Source organism: Camellia sinensis, chromosome 4 (genome assembly GCF_055761805.1).
Source record: "Camellia sinensis isolate YWXY chromosome 4, ASM5576180v1, whole genome shotgun sequence".
Lineage (NCBI taxonomy): Eukaryota > Viridiplantae > Streptophyta > Magnoliopsida > Ericales > Theaceae > Camellia > Camellia sinensis.
The window spans coordinates 197,421,868-197,447,592 of NC_138964.1; the positions used below are offsets into that span (position 1 = coordinate 197,421,868).

Here is a 25,725-nt window from a genome sequence, read left to right on the forward strand (position 1 = left end):
CTTCAATTGTTATGGGTAATTGAAATCAGAAATATAAAAATAGAGATTTCATCACAAAAGCAAATGTAAGCATTTAATTTATTTGTGATTAAATGTATGTAAATGCCAATTGCAATGATCAAGATGGGTTTGGTGGTTGTGGCAGCCATTGTTCCTATTGAAGGAGCTTGAATTGAATTGCAGTAGTTGTATTGAAATGGATTTAATGTGGGTTTTAAAGAGATTTTCTCTAATTCGGTCGAAAATACAGAGAAAATTTTGATCCAGAGAAAATTTTCTCAACCACATTAACAAACAACATTAAACCTAGAATCAAAACATCAGAGAAATTTTTTAGTCTTTCCAGAATTTCTCTAGATCAAAATTTTCTTTGGATGTGGAAATTATCTGAATTTTCTCTAGATTTCTGATTTTGTATTACAGTTTAACTGTGTACCATTGTTGCTATTAAAGGAGCTTGAATTGAATTGCAGTGGTTGTATTGAAATGGATTTAATGTGGGTTTTAAAGGGATCTTCTCTTGTTCGGCCAAAAATACAGAGAAAACTCTGATATAGAGAAAATTCTTTCAACTACATTAATAAACAATATTGAACCTAGTACCAAAACATCAGAGGAATTCTCTAGTTTTTCCAAAATTTCTCTGGATCAAAATTTTCTCTGAATGTAGAAATTGTGTGAACTTTCTCTGGATTTCTAGTTTTGTATTACCGGTTTTGGATTTTTAGGTTTAATCTTCTCTATATTGTTCAATTTTCTTTGGTTTGAACTTAGAGAATTTGAATTTTCTCTAGTTTGAACCCAGAGAAATTCTTTGAAAAATCCAAAATTTCTCTGGAAAGAATTTTTTTGAATTGAAATTTCTTTGGATCAATATTGAGGAATTTTAGACATTATGGAAATATTGAATGTCCTCTATACTATAAAATCTTAATATCAAGGTCTCTAAAAAAAAACACATTTGTTATGAGGTTAGAATTTGGAGGGCATAATATAATTTTTAGCACTATAAAATATAATTCGCACTTTAAGTAAATTATATTGATGTATTTATAATTTATCAGTATTTTAAGTAACAACAATGATTCATCCCACTAAAAACATCACCACTAATAGCACTAATGCATTAAAAAAAAAAAATACAACTCCAAGACCAAAACATCACATCATTAATGGCGGAACCCACTGTCACCTAATTAGTGGGAGCACTAAGCATTTTTCTTTTAAGTAATAATTTTAAGCAAACTTCAATTGAAACGGCGTCGTGAAGTCCAATATAGGACTCAAAACCTCCTAGAACCCTTGATAAGAACTTTGTCGAATCCAGAGAAGAGAAAACAGAGAAGATGGCTTGGCGCTGCGGATCGCTTTCGAGGTCGTTGATCTCCACCGCCAGAATGTCAACTGTCCGCTCCACCACCTCCTCTCTTCCGCGCCTCCGCCCACCACTTCACGGCCACCGCCCCCAATCTCGCCGCCTCCTCTCCTCCCTCACCAGGTTGTTCCGCCGCCTCCATTTCTAGGGTTCTCTCACCTAAAATCTTCGTTTATCATCATCACCTCTGATTCAATTCATAATGTTTGTTTTTGTGTTGTGTGTGTGTGTGTGTGTTTGTTTTATTTTTTTATTTTTTTAATAAATTACAAGGACTACCGGAGTGGTAGGGTGCTGTGAATCGCTACTGCCGCTGCACAGCGTGGTGGCCGCCACTCGCCTCACTTCCCACATTGCCGTCCAGGCTCGCGCTTGGTGCGAGTTATCTCAGGGTACCTTCTTCTTCTTCTGTCGTTCTTTTCAGGCTCGATTAGTTTTTCTCATCTCTTTGTGAGTCTGTCTTATTATTATTACCGTGTTGATCGTATTGGAAGCACTTGCTCTTACCTACTAGTTCTCTTGGGCAGTTTTTAATTTCATTCATATTTTCTTGCATAGAATTTTTTTTGGTAAATTGAAATTCATTCCAGAAAATCCATTTAAAAAAAGCAGCTAAAAAAAAAAATCCTAAATTGTTTTTTTGGTTAATTGGAATGAAGTGGAATGGAACGATCATTCTATCCAAATATTCATTCTCATGTTTGATTAGACTGAAAAAACAATGACAAATGAATTATAAATGGAATCATCTTTTACTATTTGAAGGGAATGGTTATTCCATGGGAAAGCCTAACCCTGTGTTTGGTTTGGTTATTTCATGGGAAAGCCTAACGCCGTGTTTGGTTGGAGGATTTGAGGAGGGATTTAGAAAAGGAAAAGAAAAATGTAAGCGAAATATGAATAAAATATGCTTACATTTCACCTAATTTCACACACATTTTCTCTTTCCCTTTCCCTTCCAAATCCCTCTTCAAATCTCCCAACCAAACACAGCATAAGAAATCACCATTTCATTCCATTCTAATGAACCAAATAGGGAAAACACAATCTAAACAACCAACCAAACCACACAACACCGCAGTTACAGTTATGTTTCCCAAATAATAGGAAACTGGCTCTTCAACAATCAAAGCCTAGAAAACTAGTCCTTTTCTAAAATGTTCTTAGTCCCCATTTCTTTGTTACCTCTACTTGTATCTTTCTATGCCACAAATTTCTAGTCAATAATCTCATAAATTTAGCCTCTTTTGTCTCTTGAAAATATTCCTTGAACCATAGGTAGCAATGCTTGACCTGGAACTGCCTGCCAACCTGCCATTTCCTGCATATGATGATTTGATTTTGGTTTGGGGGTTTGATACATGGAAAATTAGAAAACTCAGATAATGTTGCGCTATGAAGCACGGACACGTCTCTGGAGGCAGCGTATGGGTGTTGGACACGTGTTGGACACGGACACGCGGTAGACACGTGTCCGACATTCGACCTAACGTGTCCCTGTTTTTTTTTTTTTGAATTTTTACAGGTGGACACTCTTTCAGACACGCTTGACACGTCGTGGACACATTGGAAACAGAAATATGCCCTAACCAGGAGACAGAGAAACCCTAACCCATTGAAGATATAGAGAGAGAGAGAGAGAGAAAGAGAAAGAGGAAGAGCCTGTTGAAGCCTAGATCGAGGCCTCTTCGTCTCTGATCGAGGTATTTCTTTCGCATCTCTGTTCGTCTCCTCTCTCTTTGTGTTCGTCTCTCATCGTCTTCATCTCCTCTCTCTCTGTTCTCGCCTCTCGGTCTCTGATCGTCGTCTCTGATCGAGTCCTCTTCCTCTCGTCTCCCATCTCCTCGCTCTCTGTTCTCACCTCTTCCTCTCTCCCATTTTTTTTGTTTGACTCTCTTCACTTTTTCTCCCCTCTTCCTTTATCACCGTCACTCCCTCTTTTATTCTTTTATTCTTTTTTCTTTTTTATACCTTTTTTTTTTGTAAATAAATAATATAAATAAATACAAATAATATATTTATTTTTTAATTTTACATATAATAAATAAAATAAATGAATAAAAATAGTATATATTTTTTAATTTTACATATAATAAATAAATATAAATAAATAAATATAGTATATATTTTTTAATTTTACACATAATATATATAAAAAATTATATATATTAAACGTGTTCCCAGCGTGTCGTGTCCTCTATTTTTTAAAAATTTGCGTTTTTACGTGTCCGTGTCGTGTCCCGTGTAACATAGATGCTGCGTGTAATTGGGCTTATGGTGGGCTAAGGTTGTCATAAGCTTGCAGCGTTATGGTTCATTTTATACACAAAAGTTGCAGGATTTGTAGAAGGAAGGCATTCTAACTGATTCTATATTTCTATCAAATTTCTGGATTTTGAGACAACATTTTTTTTTTTTTTTATAAGTAACCAATTTTTATTGAAAAGCATCAAGACGACGCAAAAAATACAACAAAGGAAGCCATAGAGACTTCACAAACTAATGAACTAACAAATCAAATCTTCCACGAACTCGACGAAAGCCAAAACATCCGGATCAACCGATCTAGTTACCCAACCATACAATATCGTAAGAAGCCGCCGTTCTAACCAAAGGACTGAATGAGACAGCCCTTGAAAAATGCGCCTATTTCGCTCCAACCAAACCAACCATAGAATACAATGAGAAACAAGCATCCACGCCTTCCAACATCTCCTCCCAACTCGACCCCCTCCCCAGTTATGCAGAACTGCCTGAACCGACGCCGGCTGCACACAAGCCAAACCGAAAGTCGCAACAACTAACATCCAAAGGCGAGAAGATACCGGACAATGAATGAACAAATGATCCACCGACTCCGCAGCACCACAACACAAACAACACCAATTAACCAATATGTGGCCACGACGAATTAAATTATCCAAAGTCAAAGCACGCCCCAACATAGCTGTCCACACAAAAAAGGCCACCTTAGATGGTGTACCCGGAACACAGGCACACTCCAAGGAAAAGCAGCCTCCTCCACGTGAGCAAGCACACGATAATAAGAAGATACGGAAAAAGTGCACTTAGCCCTAGGACCAAGGTTTTAAAAAGCAGCCGCAACTATTACGTAACACCGTTACGTAACGGTTGTGGTAGTTATGGCCACCCCGTTACGGCCGCTTTTGCAATGTGATTGAGATTCACAGGTGTGTCGGCCGTAGCAATCGTAACGGTGCCATAACAGTTGTGTTACCCAACAGACAACCTAAGAGGGGGGTGAATTAGGTTTTTACTATTAAAATTAATAATAGTACAATAGGTAAATATAATTAATGAAATAATAATAATTAAAACAAGTGTCTTAACAACTATGTCAGTTAATGACTTTAGTACAGTAAAAATCTGAAATATAGCTATGGTAATTTAAAATAAAATAAAGAGATAAGGGAGAGAGGCAAACAAATTTATAGTGGTTCGGTTTCAACTCGGCCTACGTCCACTCCTCAAGCTTCACTTGAGATTTTTCACTATCTTCTAGCTTCACAGGGGTGCTAGCAACCTCTTTACAAATAGAGCAATCCTCTACGGATTTTACACAGACTTCACAAGCCCAAACCCTTGCAAATCTTAGGTGATTCACAATCACTCTCAAGATTTCAAGAACACTGTATTTGTAACACTTTTACAAGATGAAATGGTATTTTTGTTTTCAAATAAAGTTTACAATAAATATCTCTCAAAGATAGATATATAAAATGAAATTTTGATTTTTTTGTAAATCTCACACAGGAAAGATGGGCTTAAAGTGTATAATTTCTGAGAATAGATGTGAGTGATTATAGATCAAAGAATTTTTTCTAGTTTTTTGTGACTTGTTCACATTAGAGGCTTTGATATATATAATGAAAATTATAGCCGTTTATTGCCGTTGTAGTCATTCGAATTTATGGCCGTTGTACTTCCATCATTACCAATTTGAATATCTTCCATTCCATCATTACAAAATCTGAATATCTTTCACTTGAACCTTTTGGCCTTTTGAACTTTTATTGCCGTTTATAGCCGTTGTACTTCCATCATTACTAATTTGAATATCTTCCACTTGAACCTTTTGGCCTGCTGCTGTGCTAGGCTGTTTGAACCTTTATTTTGGGCTGTTTGAACTCCTGATTTAATCAAATATTAAATACATTCTGACAACATTTAGGATAAAGGTTTATGTGAGAAATAATGGGACAAAATAATTTTTGATTCTATTTTTCTCTTTCAAATAAATCATCAAAATAAATTTTGATTAAAATATAATTAAATAAATCATCAAAATAAATTTTGAATTCTGTTTTTCTCTTTCAAATAAATTAAAACATAATTAGATAAATCATCAAAATAAATAAGTCTAACAAGCCGTAACGGCCTGTTATGCATCATTACGTAACGGTTCCGAACTGCTTCTTTCGAAAAAAACCACACAAAAAAAAGGATGAAAATGGGGAAAGAGGGATAGAGAGAAGAGTGAAGATAAAGAGAGACGATGGAGGAGCAAGAGATAGAGAGAGAGAAGAAGGAAGATAACGAACATGTTATTGATTTGTTGAAGCTATAAGATCTATGCTATTCTATAAAATTGCTATCACTTAACCATTTTGTTTGTGTGTGTCTTTCTATATATTGTTTGAAAATAATAATAATAAATGTGGTCATTATCTATTTGGCTTGATTAAAATATGTATATATATATATATATATATATTTAGGCTCTTATTTATTCTCTTACTTTTGTCATTATTTATCTTATATACAATAGTTAGTGATTGATTTTTTGTATAATATAAAGTCATTAATTATTAAAATAAAATGTAAAAAACTCAGTTTATCGTGATTTTAAAATATAAAATATATTGGATCATACTTAAAAATTTACAAAAATTGATCAATATTTATTTTAAATCCAATAAATATGATCATGGAAAAAAAAATATGTATATCGGTAAGTTTTTTTCAAATTGTGCAAAAAATAAAAAAATTCACAGTTCCGGTTACCGTAACTGCAACCGCAACCGCACCACCGCCATCGTTACGGCGACCGCAACCGCTTTTCAGAACCTTGCCCAGGACATTCCCAAACCAAAGAGTCCTGTCCAACCTCCCCCACTCTCAACTCATATAAAAAAGCCAACAACTTCACCAACTGACCTTGCTCCCAATCCTGAACAGCACGGCGCAGGGCCACATTCCAAAAAGTCGAAACCCCCTGGCCAGACCACACAGTACCCACCAAAACCTCAGCATCAATGGCAATATCAAAAACCAAAAGGAATCGCTCTTCTAAAGTGAGGTCATCACACCACCGATCTCGCCAAAATCGAACCCTATCCCCTAACCCAACCTTGAGCTTTACCCGCTTCCAAAACTCCTCTCACCCCAACCAAATCCCCTTCTATAGACCATAACCATGAGAATGCCCTACCCGCCTGTTGACGTCCCCCGAATGCCCCGGGGAGGAACGAGTCCCCCCGTTCCGTTCGATATTAGGCTCACTACAGTTCAGGACTCTAAAATTGTCATGGTTCCAAATCTGAACCAAAGAGTCTAAATCTGGCAAATCACTTTGAGAAAACAGATTTTGAAAGAAGTGCCAAACATGGACTGCTTTGCCAGATACAGAGTCGCCACTTAAATGTTTTATTTTGGAGAAATTTAAGAAACCCTGACTCGTTTGCCTAAGGCCACGTGTCTGTCATCACCAAAGTTGCCTCGACTCGAGAACTTGGGTACGATTGGGGAAGGTCACTTCGTGAGCACCCCTGCTCGCCCGATCAAAGATCGGCCTCTACTAACTATGATATCTATTTTTGAAGACATTATGCGTTCTTATTCCGGTTATTAGCCTAGATTTACTATGTGATGCGCACAGCATACAAGTATAGACTAGATCGCCTGAATTAAAACAAAACATTTCATGTTTGTTTATTTGAAAGTGGTTTGATGGTGCTACCCGCAAGTAGGCTAAGACGTGGATTTGCCACCCTCAGGTGGGCTTAGAAAACATGATTTTGCCACTATCTAGTGGGCTTAAAACACACATTTGATGAATTGTTCCAATCCAAATAATCCAACCTTCACCCACAGACATTCAGGCAGTTTATATCACATAAGCACATAGCCTCATGGTAAGCATGCTATTCATGGCAGTCACTCACACGCATGCAAGGATGCTAAAGCATAAAACTTACCGAGTACTCCAAGTCAAAACAGAAACTAATTAGAAATTTATGCATGATCCTAACTATACAGAAATGCCTAATACAACACATGCAAAAGTGCAACTATAGCAGGCTCAACTATTTTAGACATGGCATATGAAATGCTACAGCTAACATGTATTCAACTTGGAATTGAAAATTCAATGCAGTTAGTATGATGCGCCGAGCCCGGTGGACAGATGAATGAATGCAAACATACTATCATACTGTATGCTAATTGAAACATGCCCTAATCTAACCATCATAAGCGGGTAAATAAAAGGGAGAAAGACGTGGGGTTGGAAGACATACATCACACACACGCACACTTATTACAACATTGCCCTCGCGCAGAGGGTCCGAATAAATAATATACAGTCCCGAATAAATATTACAGTCCAAATAATTACAAGATCCTAATTAATTAACAAATTAAACTAGGATAAGCTGTAAACTAGCATGCAAGCTAGGGACTGCCTCGACTCTATTCCGAATGATGGATGATGCATGCTCGGGTTGCTTGGCACGGAAATCCACTGCGATGCCCCAATGAGCCTCTATTTTGCAATAATTTTTTGGAAAGCGCGCCAAGCCCCGAAAGACTGCTAATTCTTGATTTGCTGCAACAGAGAGCAGGAAAGGGGCATGGCAATGTATTTTCACAAATGTATGCATGTTTCGATCCTCGTGCCACCAATCACGCATCTCGATGCATGATGGCCAAGGAGTCGAATTGCACAACTCAATATGAAATAAATGCACATATAAACACAACGAGACCAAGACTCCATCATGGGTAATCCGGAGTGTCGGTGACTGGGAATTGAGACACGTTCCGTCACTCGGAGTACGAAACGTACCTCGTTTCCCATGCTCGGGCTAACTCCTATCCCAAGCATAATGCAGTATGCATGACATGCATGAATGCAACTAAGATACAACCTAGCATGCACAATGCTATGAAATGGCGTACACGATGCACGAGGTAACATGGCATACACAATGCGCTAACATACAAGCTAGTATACACAATGCTATGAAATGAAATGGCATACACAATGCATAAGGGACTTACACCAATATGAGTGGACCTCAGCCACACTCGCATAGGAGGCCATGAGATGAAAATGAGACACTCGAAATGCGTGCACACATGCACGCAAACCGAGGACCAAACCTAAGGCACAAATGCCACTCTACCAAAGCATGGCAAGGCATGGAACATGGTATGCAAACATGCAAATTTCAGTAGCAAAATATGATGCAAAACAGCCCCAAAACATGAAAACATGGCACTAGATGCATGGAATCAACCCGAAATACAAAACTAGGCATATGCATTGGCCTACAACTATATAAAGCATACATTATTTGAACATGAAGTGTGAAGACAGATTCAAGGCAGTCCCAAAACAAGCATATTTACAGTTTTAAGCAAGGCCAAACAATGAACACAAATAGGACTAAGCTAGCATGCAAAAATGGCCCCGTAAGAGAGGTAATGAAGCAAGTAACAGCTGCTGGCCCCAAATGGCCAAGAGCCCTTCAACAAAGTTGAAGAGGGGCTCAAAATGATGCACCTTACAGTTCACAACAAACCACGGATCTAAACACAAACAGGCCTAAAACATTGCACAAGAAATGGGCCAAAAGGGAGACAAAGAAGCAATTGATGGTTGCTGGCCTCAAACAAAGAAGGGCCCTTCAACAAAGTTGAAGAGGGGCCAAAAACATGGTATTTTTCAGTTAATGACCAAACCCAAAACAGTGCACATGCAAGCCTAAAATACTATGCGAAATAAGGCCTAAAAAGAGGTTTAAACACAAAGTGCAAAAAGGGAGCCTCAAACAGCAAATGACCCTTGATCAAACATGAAGAGGGGGTCAAAATAAGGCTATTTACAGCTCGGACCAGAGCCAAAAATATAAGCACAAGGGGCTAACAAAACATGCAAAAATGAGGCCAAAAGAGGGATAAAGAGGCAAGTGCCAAAAGGAAGCCTCAAACAATGAAGAGCCCTTCAACAATGTTGAAGAAGGGCTCAAAATAAGCCACTTCACAGTTTATAACCAAGCTCAAAACAGTTTATAAATAGGCCAAAAATACTATGCAAGAAAGAGGCATACAAGAGAGGTAAAGAAGAAAGTGCAAGAAGGAAGCCTCAAACAGGGAGAGGCCCTTAAACAAACATGAAAAAGACTTCAAAATAATGCTATTTTCAGTTAGGGTCGGAGCCCAAATATGCAAGCAAGTATGGCTAATATATTGAGCAAAATAAAGCACAAAAGAGGGAGAATAGGGACTCACCCTTGTAGACTATGTCTTCAACAATTCTTGGACCAAGTTTGGTGGCTCTCAACCTCTGGAAGTGGCCGTGAAGCTACTGGAATGGATGATGGTGGTGTGGTGCTATGTGGTGGTATGGAAATGGTGTAAAGGGGCTTAGGGTTTGAGGGTTCTTGGAAGAGAAGAAGAGAGATACAATATGGAAGCCTCTAAGCAATTTTTTGTAACCCTCAGATGGGAGCTGGAGCTGTTGTTATATAGGCAAAAGAAGGGGAGAAGAGGGGGGAAAAATGGGGGGGAAAGAATTCAAGTTTCCCCCCAAAAGTGCAGCCCTCTGGATACACAATCTGGGGGGAAACAGAATACACATTTAAAATGTACCAGTGGAGGGGATCATGGCCGGCCGGTTATTGAAGTTGCAGGTGGCCGGCCGGCTCTCCCCATGGCCGGCCGGCCAAGGGTCAAAAGGGTCAATCATGATTAGTGGCCGGCCACCCCAGAAAGAGGGCCTCCCATGTGTGCACAACACAACCATGTAGCCAAAAACTGGAGAAAGTGAACCAAGAGAGAGAAAATGCCACTTTTATGAGGGGTTCAAAAGGGTCAACCAGAATTACTGGTCGGCTATATGATATTGGTGGCCTCCCAGGTGTGTACAACACAAATATGTGGTTTGGGGCAAGAAAAAGTGGCCTTAGGGTGGTCAACATTGGCTTTCAAGTGAGAAAAAACGGGCGACAGAGGGCGACGGAGGAATAAAACTGGTTGTCAGAACAATTGCTGGCCTCCCACCCCTCTACGACCTTCTTAACAATGAAGCAGAGGTCCCTGCCAAAAATGAACTCAAACCGATGCAAAATGAAGGTTCGGGGGCCGAAACGCGCAGCCCGAGGCCCCGAAAACTGACTGTTAGGCACCGGAAGTGGTGTTCGACCACGAAGTTGGTTTCTCAGACTCCAGTGTCCCTCAAAAGGGAGCAAATAAGATGTATGCCAAAAATCGGAGCAAACGGAGGTGGTTAAGCGGTCCCGAACCGAGGCACACGGCCAACGGCTTCGAAAAATCGGAAACCGGACTCCAAACGGGCAAAATGGCCTACGACCACGAAACGTAGCCTACGGCCACTGAGAGAGGATCTACGAGACCTCTCCCTCCCTTCGGGAAGAGAAAACAGAGAAAACAGAGTCTGGTTCGCAAACTGAGGCAAAGCATGAAAGAGTCCGGAAGTCCGGAGGCAAGGCTCGCAGCCGAGACTCTGAAACCTTTGAACGAGCACGATATGCAACATCACCAAGCGCTCAATCGGTGACGTCTGAGTCTTAAGGTCGGTCAAAAATGGGGTGTCTACACCGCCCCAAACACCACCCGCCATGCCCCACACCAAACTTTGCTACCACCACCCTTAGAGGTGAGCAACGGATATACCGATCCGCCAAAACCGACCGAACCGAATCGATCCGCCGCATTTTGGACAGATGCGTGATGACGAGCGGACGGTTGTGGATTGATTTTCTCCAATTCATCAATTTCGCGGACGGATGGCGGATTTGAGATTTCTTTAGCCGCAACCGAATCGCCAAACTGCCAAATCGCGAGCACCCCTAGTAATTTACAAGACTTTGTATTTTCAATTTGTTTAAAAATTATGTTTGTGTTTTCAATTGAAAAAGAGTTTAAATATTCTGTTGAAAAAAAGTTTTCAACTTGAATATATTTTTTGAATTAAAAAAAATAAACGTATTATTTATCTATATTTTTTGGTTTTTAAATCTAACTCTAAAAATAATAAATAGAAAATATGCTAATATGTTGGTTGGTTTTTGTTTTCAAAAACATATGTAGATGTAACAATACAAAGACATACAATCTTTACTACTGCTCTGTTCATGGTTTTTGTGGTTTGAATTATTATTATATTTTAAGAATCACAGATTGTAATGCTTCATGTGGATGAATCATGCTGTGATTGTAATATGTGGATGAAGCATGCAGTGATCGTGATATTTTAAAGTTTTAAACTTTCTTTCTTTCTTTGGATAAGGCATACAGTGATTGTAATACTTTTTTAAGTCATTGATTGTAATACTTTCTTTCTTTTTTTTTTTTTTTTTTTTTTTTTGAGGAAGTGCACAAGTTGAATTATGTTGAAAATTTATAAAATTTTAAACCACCAAACCGATTCGCAGCCAACCGCCAATCCGCTCAATCCACATCCGCCAGATTGGCGGACGGATGGCGGATTAGAGGTTCTGTGGCCGCAACCGACCCGCGCCCACCCCTACCAGAAACAGTCAGGCTCTGCCACAAACCGCCACAACCATTTCCCCAACAGGGCCACATTGAACAAGACCAACCTTCGAATCCCCAAACCCCCTTGCACCTTGGGACGACAAATCCGATCCAGGCCACCAAGCGATAACGGTAACCCTCCCCCCCGTACCCCACAAGAAATCCCTCTGCAACTACTCTATACGCTTGGCCACTGACACCGGGATTACATAGACAGACAAAATATGTCGGGATGGAAGAGAGAACACTCTTAATCAACGTAAGTCTTCCTCCTTTGGATAAATACTGTCGTTTCCATCCTGCCAACTGCCGTTGCACACGGTCCACTACCCTATCCCACACACCTTTAGACTTAAAAGACACCCCCAAAGGTAATCCCAAATACGTAACTGGCAAAGTCGCCACCCTACACCCCATAATAGCAACCAACACCGAAATTGTAGCCATCTCCCCCACTGGAATCCATTCTGACTTTGCTAAGTTCACCCGAAGACCTGAGACAGCCTCAAAACACAATAACACACATCTCAAATACCCAATTTGATCCACATTCGCATCGCAGAAAATAAGAGCATCATCTGCATAGAACAAATGAGAAACCGACAAAATTGCAGGAGCCTTTCCCATCGTAAACCCCTGCAACCGTCCTCCCTGCACCACCCTAGTGAACAACTGCCCCAGCGCTTCCATCACCAATATAAACAATAAAGGAGATAAAGGATCTCCTTGCCGGAGCCCCCTAAAAGTAGGAAAGAAACCCGCTGGAGATTCATTCACAAGAATTGACATCCGCACTATGGAAATACAGAATTGGATCCAAAGCCTCCACCTAATTCCAAAACCGAGTCTGTCCAACATATATAGTAAAAACTTCCAATTAATATTATCATAAGCCTTCTCAATATCAAGTTTGCAAATAAGTCCCGCCTGCCCTTGGCGGAGTCGAGAATCCACACATTCATTTGCCACTAAGACCGTATCTAGAATTTGCCGCCCGCCCACAAAAGCATTCTGAGACTCAGAAACGACCCCTTCCAACACATCTCGTAACCTATTAGCCAGCGCTTTCGCCAAAAGCTTATACATACTACCCAACAGACTGATAGGACGGAAGTCTCGAATATCCTCCGCCCCACCCTTCTTTGGGATCAAAGCAATAAACGTCGCATTAAGACTACGCTCAAACTCACCAGTCTGATGAAACTGCTCAAACATTGCCATCATATCGGCCTTCACCACCTCCCAACAATGCTGGAAAAATGCTAATGTAAAACCATCTAGACCCAGCGCCTTATCCCCAGGCATACTGCGCAAAGCCTCCAACACCTCATCTTCTGCGAACAGGTGCTCCAACCTACAACTAACCGTGTCCGAAATAACATCGAAAGAAACACCATCCAGGCTTGGCCTCCACACCTCCCCCTCATCCTGAAAAAGGTGCTCATAGAAGCCCACAATACCGGCCCTGACCGCATCTGAAGAAGACAACTCCACACCATCTACATGCATACGACCTATCTGATTCACCCTCCAATGGGCATTCGCCATTCGATGAAAAAACTTTGTATTTTGATCCCCATCCTTTAACCACAGACATCTATATTTTTGCCGAAAGCTAATCTCCTCTATACGAGCAATCTGGCCTAACTCCTTGCGGACATCATCTCAACGACGAAGATCCGCCGCAGGCAATACCCCCTCGGACTCTATGACGTCCAACTTCTGCAACACAGCGAGCACATCGGCCTTCTGGACCTCTAAGCGTCCAAACACTTCCCTGTCCCATCTCTTCAAATCGGACTTAAGAAGTTTCAATTTCTGTGCCAGACAAGAACTAGGCAAGCCGGAGATCACATAACTATCCCACCAGCCCTTTACCTGCTCCAGAAAACCCTCAGACAACAACCACATGTTCTCAAACCGAAACGGTGTCGGCCCACTTCGGATACCCCCACTATCCAATAAAACTGGCTAATGATCGATAACTGGACGGTGCAAACGTGTTTGGGTCACGTTTGAAAATGCTCCTCCCAGTCCCCTGTGACCAAAAAGCTATCAAGCCGAGACATCACTCCACCTCCAGACCATGTAAATGCACCACCCTACATTGGAAGATCTACTAACTCCACCTCATCAATGAATGACGAAAACATTCGCATAGAAGCCGTTACCAAGCTTGCCCCCCTCTTCTCCTCCAAACTCCGCACCACATTAAAGTCACCACCGACACACCATGGAACCCCCCACCAAAAGGCAATATAGTGAAGCTCCTCCCAAAAACCAATCCGCTCTCCTCCATAAACTGGCCCATAAACACCTGTAAAGGCCCAGGGGAAGTCATCCTCAATACATCGAAAAAGGCAAGAAATGGAAAAAGTCCCCACCTCCTCCTCCTCCTTAACTAACACCCTCCCATCCCAACAAATGAGAACTCCCCCAGCCACCCCTTAGGCAGGTAAAAACGTCGAATCCACAAACCGACCACCCCACAATTCCCGAACCATCTCTGCCCCCAAACTCTCCAACTTGGTTTCCTGTAGACAAACCACGTCCGCACGCGCGCTTTTTAACAAAGATTTCACCATCACCCGTTTTCCCCTATCATGTAAACCATGCACATTCCAAGACAACATTTTTAACCGCATTGCAACAACAATGGAGTACCATGACCCTTCCTAGCAGCCCGTCCATCCCCATCTTCACTCTGATCATAATTGATAGAGCACTCCAATCTTCGTAACTCCGAACACTCTTCTCATTCTGTTTCATTGGCGTCACCACTTGGCAGTTCGGGGCACTCTCCCTCCAGGAGCCCTCAATGGCAGAAAATAAAGCAAAAGCCTCATGCTCATGACCTTTAAAAGACACCCCCAAAAATGGCTAACCTCAGTAATGCGAGAAAGGACCCACGTCGATACCTCTTCGAAGCTCGGAATCACATCCTTGTGCAAGTCCACTACCGGGCTAGGAATTCCCTCCTCAACTGCAACATCACCCACGTCTACCTCAGCATTCACCACCTCAGGTCAGACCACTAATGCCAACTGATCTACTCGTGTGGCCCAACGACCTTCATCATCAGTTCCCTCTATGTCGCATCCTTCCCCGCAACTCAACTCCTGCAAACGCTGTTCTTCCGCCACAAGATCAGCAAAGTGTTTCGGAGAAACCTCAACATGAGCTAGGCGAGTGTGAGGAGCCTCCGAAACCCTCCTCAGCAGCCTTCGCCTGAGGTCGCACAAACTTCGGCGACGCTTCCATGGCAGTAAAGGTTCGATGAAGCTCCAATCCGTCGCGAAGGGAAGCACAAACCCGACTAAGGTCTGGATTGGATTGACCTGGGTTGGGTAGGGCCAGATCTTTCTCCACTAGGCCTAAACCACACCCAGGGGGGCTAAAAATAACCTTTCCCAATCTAAGCCTACTTCTGGATGGTGATGGACCGGAGCCCACCTTTGTTGGCCCAAAGAAACACCAACAACCTTTTGGGCCTCAGAATGGCCCAACTGTTAACCTTGTAAATCCCTTATTGAGCCCACTACAAAGCCACCTTGGGTATTAGGAATAACCCTAACCCGTTTACCCTTAAAATCAGTGGATCGCCCAAATCTCTGTTTATATTCGTTGACCTCCACGATTTTCGCAAAACGCCGATTCTTCCGCCGCAGATCACGCCCTTCCATACCCAAACCAGAACCACCCCCCTCGCCGGCGAACGGCGCCACAGGCTTAACAAGCGGCCGGACCTCCACCCATATTGGTAAGGAATATGACCACGATCCCCACCAGAGCGAGACAGTCGTTGGCATCTTCTCCAAACCCCTCACACACAGTCAAAGAGAGCTGGGATTCGCCGACGACTCATCCGCCTCCACAAAGCCACTACACTGGTCGCTAATCACACGATAAACCTCCTCTCCATGAAGATGAAGCAGCAAGCCCGTCACACGGATCCATTCTCTTGGTCCTGGTGGTGATTCCGTCCCCAAAGTGCAGAGGGCCAAGGGTGTCCACCATTCCAACAGCAAATCTCGACCATCAAGAGTCCATCGCCGACACAACAAAGTTTCTGCCTCGCGTCTGGAAGAGAAAACAAACAAAAAAGCCTGATCACCAAGTGGCCGCACCTCCACCTGCCCCGACGCCTTCCACCTTTGACGGACCTAGTCTGACATAGCCGCAAAACTCAAGCCTTTACCACCCACGCCCCTCAGATGGCCCACTAAAGCCCTATCCACTAGTTGAAACCACTCACCTTCCATTGCTATGTGTACCTCCTGAACCACTGCAGCCATACCACGATTTCCCATTGCCATAGGCGTAGAAATAGGTAGCCCCATCCCCCGCACACCACCAGGATGCTTTACCCAACCATCTGCTAATCCAAACCCTTCAATAACCAAAGCCAAATCCCCCTCCCCCCCCCCCCACCCATCGCCAAAGGCAGACATCGGAAAGAAAAGCTGAGCCCTTCGCTTCCTCTCCGTCACCACTATTTGGATGGATGACCCACCCTCTTCCTCACCGCGAACCCAAACTGCTACACTACGGCAGCCGCCAGTAAGCTGCCTCATAAATCTAAGGGTCCCGAGATCCAACGAACGAAGCCTTCCACATTTTCGCCACCAGCCAACGTACTTCGAAGCCAACAAGCAGGACCGCCCTCTGAGCCCCTGATCCCTTTCCACAATCGACGAACTCCTGCGCCCAATCGCATCCACCGCTGCCTCCTCTAGTTCAAAAGACCGACCGCCTAGAAAAAGGATTCGCCGGCATGGCCCAACCTCTGACGCCACAGGTAACATTAATCTTTCCTAAAATCTCGGAGCATCCTATTTAGATCCACAACTCTGCTGTCTTTTCATGAGAGAGACAACATTTTACTAAAAAGCGAAAGACGAAAAGTTTATAATTGACTGGTTGGTAGGCTAGGCTTTGGTGAGGAAATTAAAGGCAACTTAGTCTTGTCACTCTGTTGAATCACTTGTGCCCTGATACATTTTCAGTGCCATGGAGCTGGACCAGAGTTATTAAGGGAGACTATGAACTATACCCTATGGCCTTGTTTGATTGCCAGACTGTTTTTAGTGGGTGATATGATGCCTTGAGATTGTTCATCTTGGGAGATCCAATCCGGGGACTATCGCCATGTACAGTTAACTAATTCCATTAAATGGAGTTCAAAGTGAGATAATAAAAACCTAGTTTGGAGAATTAATGGAAACCACAAATTTAAGGTTTTTACATGCTGCTAAGGCTCCTCCATAAACAAGGTACTAACTTAGCCTATCATTTATGTTTCTTATTTTCAAATAGCTTCTTTTGAGGAGCTGAATAAATTGCAACGAAATGGGGGGAGGGAGCAGATTGCATTTGGGATAGCTGAAACCTTACTGAAAAATTCAAGGCCCCAAAATGCATGTGAGAAGAGTGCTAGCAACTTAACAGCGAAGATGAAAAATCATGTGGGAACAATATGCTAAAGGCCTTCACTAGTACCAAAAATGAATTGCAGAGCATCTATGAAAAAGTCAATTTGAGATTGCCATTAGAGAGACATTTTGCATACCACAATCACTTTTGCAGTCCCCTAGAGAGAGAGAGAGAGGAACTTAGTTACATGAGAATAGCCTCACTGGAGATTTGAGAAGTTCGGCAAGATGGCCCGAGTCAAGAGATCAATAGTAGAGGTCTTCATGGCTTTGTGGTCTCGTTATTTTGACTTCCCTAGTAGTAATATCATTGAACATTGTATTTTTGCTTTCTATAGTCACAAAATTAGTGTCTACTTCCATATGTTACATGTCATCTTGCTAGTTTGTATGTGGAGCTACAATATGCAGGTAATGGAAAAATGGAAAATCAATTTCCATAATTTCTTTGCCTAAGTACTTATTTTTGTAATTTTTTTTTTTATTATTTGTGAGGCTGTTCCCTTGTCTATAATTTTTCCGTGCATGTGTCCCTTTTTAATTATCTTATTCTTTTTTAAGATGACTAGTGTGCAATTCATGTTTCATGAATTTTGCAAGTCTTCCAGAGTTTTTGAACTTCAATCAATTATCTTATTCTTTTTTAAGATGACTGGTATGCAATTCATGTTTCATGAATTTTGCAAGTCTTCCAGAGTTTTTGAACTTCAATCCAGTGGATGTTTGTCTTTTTTTCTCTTCGACAAATTCAATGCCATCATTATGTGGAGAGAGAAAGAGAGACTAAAAGGCATGTACTGCATCTGCATTAATGTGCTTTGAACTATAAAGTTAAGATACATCCCTAAGGTTTTAGTTTTTGTATTGGATATCGGACATCGATACACATTGGTTATAGCCCAGTATGTATTGGATACATGCCATACATATCTGAAAAATATTAAATTAATTTTAAGGATTTGGATACAATTTGAATGTGCTCAAATACTTCTGCAATGTGGCAGGGTAAGTTTTTCAATTTTAAATTTTTGAAACAAGGGCAATAGATAAACAAGATGAACTTTTGATATAAGCTAAGATATTTATTATATGTCATATATATGAATATATCATTCAAAGATAATAAAAAAATGTACTATAATACTTATTTTATAAATTTATATTGTTTTTTCTTTTATTGTTATATCCTAAGTTTTCAAACTTCTAAGTAGTTTCATGTGTGTCTAAATCGCTAGACACGTATGTTGAAGCGATGGACTAGAGTGTCCGAAGAGTGTCTAGATCTAAAAACCTTTTTAAAAAATAGGACACGTTTTGACGAGTGTTGGTGTCCACAGACACGACACGTGTATGCCGCCTTCTTAGAAGTGTTGTGCTTCTTTGGTTGTAAAGCATAAAACAATCTGTAACATTTGGCTCTATTTAGTTTTAAAAAATGTAAGCATATTTAAAGGCTGATCAATTGGCCCCCTTTCCACATCTTTGTGTATTGCTCAATTGCTCTCAACTTTCTCGCTCTATCTGAATCATAGCTGGGAAAAATTCATATAATCAAACTTACAACTGAACCCTATTGAACTGAAGCTCAAGTGTGACAGACCCTCAAACAAAGCCTAGTTGAACTCAACTAAGCCCTAAATTGAACATGATCCTTCTGCACGAAGGCTTCTTATTTTGGGAAGAACGCTTAGAATTTGTTAAAATTTATTATTATAAATATGATATATACATTTTTATTCAAGTATTTTATCGTATCATTATCTTGTTTTAAAGGTTTTTTTCATATTGCCATATCAGTATTGTATTTGTATCGATATCGAATTGTATCCATTTTTGTGCTTCATAACTTGACCCAAAGATATGTAACCATTCTTAATATGATTTTTTTTTTTTTTTTTTTTTTTTTTGGAGAAAAAAAAACTATTCACTTTGCTTGTTTTTGGTTTCCAAAAATACTTTCTAAAAAATTCTACTTTTTTGTTTTTCGTATTTTTTTTGTTTTTATTGAATTTTTTTAATATTTTAGGCAATTTTTTTTAATTATTAGGCACACCTAAATCAAATATACATAAAAAGTATAATTTTTGTGAAAAAAATCTTTTAAAAATTCACTAAATACCAAAAAAAAAAAAAAAAAAAAAAAAAAAAAAAAAAAAAAACGAGAATTTAGTATATTTTTCATATTTATATGTATTTATTAATCTTTTGAAATGTTTTTTCACAAATTTTTTATTTTTTAGATACATCTAAGTAAGGTGTATCTAAAAAAGTAAAAAAAAAAAATTTAAAATTTTAAAAATATTCACTAAAAAAAAAAAAAAATATGAAAAATAAAAGACTCAGTTTCAAAAAACTTAATCCAAAAAAATCAAACCAAACACACACTTCTCTTTTTTATGAATTATCTTGCATGTAAGTGGCTTGGGAGTCCGGATTGCATGTGATGGTTTCGTGAACTAGAATAAAACTCTGTTTTTAATCTAAACTGATCCTCTTGTGTGTGTGTTGTAGGTACTTGAATTGACTATTTCGATCACCGAGCCTAGTGCTAATTCTCTGAGGGCTAGAAGTATTTCGCCGACGCGGTGTAAGCTTTATTTTTATGTTTTGGAGAAAACCTTGGTACTTAATTGTTTTGAGGTGATAATTTAAAAACCTTTATTAACTTGTGTAAATTTTTAAATCATGATTTTACTTATTATTCATGCTTTTCATCTAAAACTCGTGCTCTTGCTTCTTATTTGCAATTGATAGTTTGTTGTTCATACGTCATACTTTTCTTGAACTTCATCGCTTAGCTAAGTGGGATTAGGAGCTGCTCCAAAACCTAGACTCAAATAGAAAGTAGTTCACTAGTTGAATTGGCTTTTAAATTGGTCCTATTTAGAGTAACTATTACCAACACCTTAAGGACTGTGTATGTGTGTGTCTGTCTCTGTCCCTCTCCTGTTTTGGATAAGCGAGATAGAAGTGACTCTAGGACGGTGAGATTTTAAGTTTGTATGATGTTGATTTATGTTGAGGTCAACATAATCAATCAAATCAAAAACATCCATCCTGCATGTTCATGAATCATGAGGGATGCTTATGCGCCTGGAATGAGTTGGTTCTTATGAAGTAATTCATATTTGGAGTCAATATGGTCAACTAAATCTAAGTTTTACTTATCCATGAGAAGAATGATTTTGACATTCTTGAAATACACATGAAAATTAAACATCACACAAGCAGCATTCTTTGATGTAGTCATAAGATGAAGCAAAAAATGTTTTATGTTCCTGTACACTGGGCAGTGGATCTCCTAGCCGGTATTTATATAGTCGTGTTTGCTGGATTGGTTTGCACAGGACTATTAGTTTGGGGTTTATACACCCAAAAGAAAAGTTTGGGGCCGTTTTTCAAAAGAAATTTTTATTAGTTACAATTATGTATCCTATCCTACTTTTGGAATGTCCTGGATCAAGAGAGGGCTTTAGCGGAATCATCATATCTAAGTTTGTTTGGAATCACTAGATATGGACTGCATGAGGTAATGACCATAGTTTGAGAATAACCAAACCAAGCCTTGAGAATATTTTAGTCTTTTTAATCCTTTAATTTGGACTTATTTAATCCTCCCATTTTGCATCTTACCCCAGTGGGATTCAATACCCGGTATCACTCTTCCTCTATACCAGGCAGTGAATTGCGGAGTCGGTATTACATAGTGGTCTTGTTTATTTCATTGGATTGGATTGCATGAGACTGTTAGTTTAGGATTATCAATCCTTTAAGATTACGACGGTGTTTGGGAAGTTTGTTTTTTGGTTTTTTTTCACTAAAAAAAAAAAAAAATCCAAACAAAATATCTCATCAAACCCCATAATCATTTCATTTTTTCTCTCACAAACATCACATCTAATAAAAAAAAAAACTCAACTATCTTTCCAAATATAAAAAAAAAATTTCTCCAATAATATCCTACAACTAAAAAAACTTACAAAAAAACCTACTTCCCAAACACCCACTATGTATCCCATCTCACATTTAGAATGTTCCTGGATCAAGATCAGGATAGAGGTTTAGTAGAATCATATCATGTTCCATGTTTGTTTGGAATCACTAGATATGGACTACATGATGTAATGACTAGAGTTTGATGATATTTTGGTCTTTTAATCTCTTAATCCATACGCCATATTTGTTTGGGCGGACATGGTCTTATTGGATTAATAATCCAACAAAAAACATAATTCCATATTTGGCTAAGAAAATTGGAGTTCATACTAATAGCCCATTCGGACATAGTATTCCCTATTTGTGGAACTATTGAATCCCAGGAGGACTAAAGAGAGGTTCTGACTAATTAGTTAAATTGTAAAATTGATAGGATTTTGTCAATCCCTCCTGGTAAATCCTAAGTTAACCCAAACATGAGGTAAGATACACAATCCAAATGAATTGATAATTCTAGAACTATTAGCTATAAGAATACTAATTTCATCTAATCCAGTTTGTCTAAACAAGCATAGCCTATATGTGCAATATACAGTCTGTGGATGGACAATCAATTTTTGGTATCTAAACATGAGATTGGAAGAATTCATAGTCCCCCCAACAAACACAACCAGTGTGTTAATTGTTGTGGTTAATCAAAACGTTAGAGGATGAAATTATTATAACTCCAGGTACTGCTTAGTGGTCATACCTATCTTGCTTTAATTCCCCATTCGAGTGCTATATGTTGTTTTCATCACGTGTACATGTTAGGACCAAGCCACACACACAATCCCATACCTGGCCAGACCCCTTGTCCTTTCTTCCATCTTTTTGACACGTGTTGCAACGTAATGCTGGATCAGTTGTTGATTTCTGCAATAAAGTTTAAGTTGGAAGTTAGTGCAACGAGAAGTTATTCCATGCTTTGGGCTATGTTTGTTTTGATGAACTGAATTATATGAGATTAATAATTTCGAGACCAATAGTTTTGGACTCGTCAATTCTTTAGAATTATGTATCTTATTTTACATTTGGAGTGCCCCTAGATTAGCCGAGGATCACGTCACTTATTTGTTTGGAATCACTAGACATGGATTATAATATCATGTAATAATCATAGTTTGGTGATATTTTGATCTTTCAGGAGAGATTTTCAATTCAGATGCCCATTTTTGTATTTAGATGTGTGATCCAATATGAACTAGTGTAATTAGAAAGTCCCGTGACCTTGTCTCTCCAAACAAACACAACCGTAGTGTATACAATGGGACCATCACTTTATATGTTAGTATTTATGTTGGTTGGGGTGCTTGTGAAGAGATTTAAAATGGAAAAAGAAAAATGTAAGTGAAATATTTTATTCACATTTCACTTAATTTTATATATTTTTTTTTCTTTTCTTTTCTAAATTTTTCCTCAAATCTCCCAACCAAACACAGTATTAGAGAGACAACATAATAGATGACTATTAAAATTTGGTGTGTAAGATAGGCCCGTTGTGTCCGATGGGCACCTAATAATTTTTCTACTGTAACAGCAGTTTTGTTATTTTGTTTTTGTTTTTGTTTTTGTTTTTGTTTTTGGCCATTCAAATTGAGTTTTGGCACTTTTTTGGGGTTATTTAAAGTAGCTTTAAATTTTGAGTGGAACACCGCTGAAAGCGAGTTGAGCTGAATGCCGGTCTTTGTTTATGTCCAAAGTGAGATTCATTTTATGTATGTTGTTTGTTTGGAGGGATGGGAGAGTGGGATAGAATTAGAAAGTGGAATAAGATTTATATCCGTTATTTGGTTTTTTAATTTTGCTTCAGACTATTAGTCTCAAATGTGTTGGACTATTGTGTCCCATATGAGAGGGGTGGGACGCAAATGGAGGATAAGGGAGATATGGAATTAGGTGGTGAAATCACTATTTTGACTCTCTATTATTTAATTATGTATTATATTTAGTAAAATTTAATAAAATTTAAATGTCTCAATTTAAAAATAAAATAATTTTTATTGATGTTTTATTTGTTTAATTTTTTTTAAAAAAAACTTTTATATATATTTTATTAATGTTTTATTTTAAAATTTTGTTTATATTTTATTTAATTTCATTATTTAAATTTTAATAGATGTTTTATTTAATTATTATTATTTTTTAAAATAAATTTATTTAAAATTTTAATTAAAAAAATAACATATATTTTTATTGATATTTTATTTATTTAATTTTTTAAAAATTAATTTATTTAATTGTGTAAAAAATAAAATAAAATAAATTTTTATTTAATCTAGCTAAAAATAATTAAAATATTAAACGTATGTTTAATATTGCTATTACTTAGTAAATAATTGAAAAGGATAAAATAGTCATTTGAACATTTATCCTTCTCCATAATATTCCAAACAAACATATGATTTATATCTTATCCAACTAAATAGTTATTTTCTAGCATCTAATCCCATGATTAAACTAAAATGGAATACATATCATATTCAACTAAATAGTCTCAAGATTATGAATCTTAGGATTACAATCCGATAGATACTAATCTCTCTTTATTCAGTCCGTCTAAACAAACACATCTTGCTTGAGAAAAAAGAGAACAATTTTTATATTCCACTTATTTCATATGTTAACACCCCAATTTCAATGTTAACAAGTGCTGTTAAGAGGATTGGTTAACATTAGCGATAATAAATGAAGAGGACATGCTTTTTTAAAATATAGTATGTAGTATAGAAATCTATGAACCATTTCAAATTTATACTAAATAATAGATAATAGTAATAATAAACTACTTAAAGTGATGGGCAAGTGGGGGGTTTTGGGAACCTGATCCATGGGAATGATAGTTGTTCAATCATTTTCTTGAAAGAGGTAGGGAGAAGGAGAGCTCACTACACTTCCTCACATAGCAATCAACAAAATAGAAAGAAACACAAGAATAAATATCAAGTACGATCTTAACAAAAACTTGTGATGGGTCTCATGCCATGTTAAACTCTTTGTTACCTTTTGTTTTGTTTTGCATATATATATATATATATATATATTTCTTTTTTTTTTGCCATCACAAGGTCGATCAGTGTTATGTTTGTTTTGAGGGATTGAGAGAGAGTTTGGACTAAAGAATATGTGGGTCCATGTTGTCATATTTTGTTTCTCAATCCCCTTCATCCAATATTTGTTTGGCAAGATTGTTTAGACATTATTATGTGTTGGATTTGTATTTTGAGATAAATTTTCAAAAAAAAAATTGGAGAGAAAGTTTAGAAATTTTTTTGGTTTGTTTGGTTGTATATTCTGAAAGGGAATCCTCCAATCCGTGATCAGACTGGAGGGTACTGTTGGGCCTGTGGGGGCCCACCACGGGTCCTGTTTCGATAATCCGAACCGTTGAATGTGTAGAACTCGTCGAGTACTATATGCCAGTAAAAAATCACATTGATCGGATATCGATAGCTATGTGATCAAATCAAATTTTTGTAAGCCGTTTATTTTTCACTATCCGCTTTTTTTCATACAAAACTGATTTGATCACATAGACATTGATATCCGATCAACATAATTTTTACAAATATATAGTGCTCGACGAATTCTACACATTGAACGGTTCGGATTATTGAAACGGAACTTGTGGGGCCCAACAGTACCCTCTAGTCCGTGATTGGATTGGAGAGAAGCCATTCCCATCTTGAAAATAGTTTGAAGTTTGGGAGTTTGGGATGATTTGATATTTTGTTGTAATTGAGTAGATGTGTGTGAGAGAGAAAAAGTGATTGAAAAAAAGAGAGAATTGAGAAAAATGATTGATTGATGTGTAGAAGAGAGAAAGTGATTTTGAAAAAAAATTTAAAAAAATTTGAATCAAACAAAATTTTAAAAAAATTTCTCAAAAATTATATCTTGAGATACAAACCAAACAAGCCCTTAATCTCCATCAAATCCCACCTCTCGGAACGATTAGTACCCTCTCCATGTTATCTTCCCACCTATCCCTACCACTACCACCGCCCCTACCTCTGCCACCATCACTGCCACTGCCACTCCACCATATGACTACCGCTATTGCCACAATCACCACCCCTTCACCATCACTTCCACTACCACTACCACTACCATTATACCACCATCTCTACCACTATTGTC

The 25,725-nt window shown here is 38.7% G+C and overlaps 1 long non-coding RNA gene across 1 annotated transcript; it reads left to right on the top strand.

Moving 5' to 3' along the window:
• The first annotated feature begins 1,160 nt into the window (after window positions 1–1,160).
• Window positions 1,161–20,331, top strand: LOC114310201 (uncharacterized). Its single transcript, XR_014328199.1, has 3 exons — window positions 1,161–1,498; window positions 1,649–1,767; window positions 20,122–20,331. It is a non-coding gene; the product is annotated as an uncharacterized LOC114310201 (long non-coding RNA).
• Window positions 20,332–25,725: the final 5,394 nt, after the last annotated feature.